Raw genomic sequence first — 3,311 nt, forward strand, 5'->3', positions numbered from 1 at the left:
GTCCTGAGGCAACACAGAGCATTACATGGTGAGAGGGCTCATAAGAGATGGCCAAACTGGCTTTTATAACAGACCCACTCTCATGATAGCTAACCCATTCCCTCAATAATCCATTAATCTAATTCACAGCCCATTCACAAGGGCAGAGCCCTCATGACATAATCATCTCCCAAAGGTCCCACCTCTCAACACTGCTATACTGGGGACCAAGTTTCTAACACATGAACTTTTGAGGGACACATTTAAACCACAGCATGTTTCAAATTATTCAACTTAATTCTCCTAAAATGAAGTAGCCAGAAATTATACACTGTTGCCCGTTAGGAAAACTGTAGATAATTTTTCCATTCTAGAGATGTAATTCTCATTTTTGTTGAGATTATAATTCCTTTGAGACTCTGATGAATTGTGCCCAAGGAAAACACACATGCTCATCTATTCACCAAATTTTGCTTATAATTTCAAGGAATTTGCTGACTTCCTCGAGAGTCTCCAAATCTCTAGTTAGGGAACCCACCCTAAAATAAGTGATAAAGCTGTCAATGAGTATTGTGTTGTAACCATATAACTTGGTATGTAGATCATATAGCAGAAGTTTCAGGTTTGACCTGAGCTTCTTGGGTAGGGCAATGGAAACCCTTGAACTCCATTTATTGTTTAAGCAGCTGTTGGGCCAAGTCACACTGAAGGCCCAATTATGAGTTTTGTCACCTACTCAGTCCCTGAGCCTTAGTGTGACAACACTGTAGCCTCTTCAGTGACCAAAGAAAGGTTGGATGGTGAGAGTCAGATTACTGATCTAAATGGCCAGCATCCCTAGAACATGTTTATCTTCTTTTGTGCTAGAATGTAGAGTCCTTCCACACACAACACAAACAACTGCTTAAATTGTGACTACAAACACCAAGACAAATCTGCTCATGAGCAAATTTTTAAACTAACGTGAAAACTATCTTTAACATGATATAGATTCAAGCAATACCTGCTTGTATTTTTAAAAGAATAGTCTCCTATTTACACTTTAAAAGGTCAGATCATAAAGTGTTTAATAGCAAAGAATCTTAAACAAACCACTCCTTTCTTACTCTTCTGCTAGGTTCCCAAATCTCTCTCCAACTATGACACCCTCCTGGATCAATCAAAAAAAAGTTATTTGATTCCTCTCAGTAAAAATTGTGTAAATAAATAACACCATTGACTTTACTCTTTCACTAACGCACTTTCCATTGTTTGTATTCCATTTTTAATGTATCTGTTCCCTTTAAAGATTTAACTATCTTCAAGATATGTATCTCATTTGCCAGAGTATAAATCCTTAAACAGCAGGAGTCTGTTCTGTTCCACCATGCTCTGATTTGAAGTAAGAATGAACTTCCCCTGAAAAAACTCACAGCCTTGCTTCGTGGCTTGTGTGTTATGGGTGGGTCTCATCTGCCCCTCTGTTCCATGCCTTGTAGGCTAGTGGACCTTCACAGGAACAGAAACCTGCTCCCCTTTGGGCTTCATGAATTCCATTTACCTCCCAATTGACACAATGCCACATTGAAGTATTTTTAAATAGAGATGATGGATCAGATTTCAATTTTTATTAATACATCTACCTTCCAAATAGTAAAAATAATGGAGTGTTTACATTAACCAAAATGAATGAAATCCTATGAAAATAATCGTTAAGGAGACTGGCTAATCCGTGGCCCAGAAACTCACTTTGGCATTTGAAAAATGGCCTCGGATTTAGTAGAGTCACTGCCAGGTTTCACCTGAGACCCATCACATGACACATCATGCTTGTGTCTGTTTTTTCAGCAAATTGGCATTTTATTATTTTTAAAGTCTCCACATCTGTAGACAAAATGTACCATATAAATACTACCTTTCATCTTGTGTACAAGTGCATGAGGATAAGTGATATTTATGTTTTTTTAAGTTGTTTATTGTAAAATAATTTACAAATATCTTGCTGTCTTCAGTAATTAAAACAATGGAGGAACAGCTTCTTCTGACAAAGATAGCAGTAAGCTATAAACAAAATCAACTGGCTGAATTTTCCTTTTTTACCCCTTGTCTGAGGATGGAACTTGATTTTCATTAATCCAGAGCTACAGCACCAAAGACAATTTCAGTCAGCTCTTTTGTGATGACAGCTTGGCGGGTACAGTTGAATGTCAATGTCAATTTGTCAATAATCTCAGAAGCATTCTTGCTGGTGTTGTCCATGGCTGTCATCCTGGCACTCTGCTCACTAGTGGTGGACTCCTTCAGAGAGTAGTAGATGCTGTTGGCCAGATTGTATTCCTGGTAATTTTGTAGTACATCAGCATCAACATCATTGTAGATACTCATGCTCTCAGCACTTGCAATGGTATTAAGGGAAAAGATGGGCTTTTCTTCAGTCTTATATGAGATGACAGACCTGAATTGATTAAAGTTTATGGAGCTGTCATCAAATTCATATCCAGAATTTAGTAATTCAAGGGCAATGACTGACACATCTCCAAAAGTAGGGGGCTTTCTTCTCATTTCTTTGAATGCCACTAGAAACTGGTCAGAATGCGTCCTATGAAGCACGCCCCTGATTTTGTCACCAATTCCAACATGCATAACTTCTTTCCCAACTGCTGTTAGTGTAGCAACCTTGCTTTTCATCTGTTTAGCAATGGAGGAATGAATAGCACCACACAGTCCTCGATCTGAAGACACACCAATAAGGAGGTATTTCTTTTTGTCTTCAGGCACCTTGATACCAGCTTTTTCATACAGAGGCAAACATCCCAATCCATATATTCAAGCTGGGTTCAGCTCTCTCTCAGCTCAGGTGTATTTTGCTGCTGCTACCATTTGCATAGACTTGGTAATTTTCTGGATGTTTTTGATGGACTTTAGTCACATGGTAACATCTTTCGAAGCTGCCATATTTCGAACTTGAATCCATTGTGGCTGCAAGGTCCAGGCCAACAGCCCAGCGATGCCTGTACAAAAGAACATGGTAGCCGCAGCCCTGCTGAAAGTCGGTGATATTTATGATTTTAAAAAATTATTTTCTGGCTGGGTGTGGTGGTTCATGCCTGTAATCCCAGCACTTTGGGAGGCCAAAGTGGGGGGATCACCTAAGGTTGGGAGTTCAAGACCAGCCTGACCAACATGGAGAAACCATGTCTCTGCTTAAAAAAATACAAAACTAGCAGGGTGTGGTGGTGCATGCCTGTAATCCCAGTTACTCAGGAGGCTGAGGCAGGAGAATCACTTGAATCCAGGAGGTGGAGGTTGCGGTGAGCTAAGATTGCACCACTGCACTCCAGCCTGGGCGATAG

The 3,311-nt window shown here is 39.8% G+C and overlaps 1 pseudogene across 1 annotated transcript; it reads right to left on the reverse strand.

Annotated features, from left to right (window-relative positions):
* Nucleotides 1-1,810: 1,810 nt before the first annotated feature.
* Nucleotides 1,811-3,004, reverse strand: LOC104669156 (annotated as a pseudogene). The gene has a single exon (XR_748947.2). The product of XR_748947.2 is annotated as an ATP synthase subunit gamma, mitochondrial pseudogene (transcript).
* Between the last annotated feature and the right edge of the window lie 307 nt (nucleotides 3,005-3,311).

The sequence above is a fragment of the Rhinopithecus roxellana genome, chromosome 5 (genome assembly GCF_007565055.1).
Source record: "Rhinopithecus roxellana isolate Shanxi Qingling chromosome 5, ASM756505v1, whole genome shotgun sequence".
In the NCBI taxonomy this organism is placed as follows: Eukaryota; Metazoa; Chordata; class Mammalia; order Primates; family Cercopithecidae; genus Rhinopithecus; species Rhinopithecus roxellana.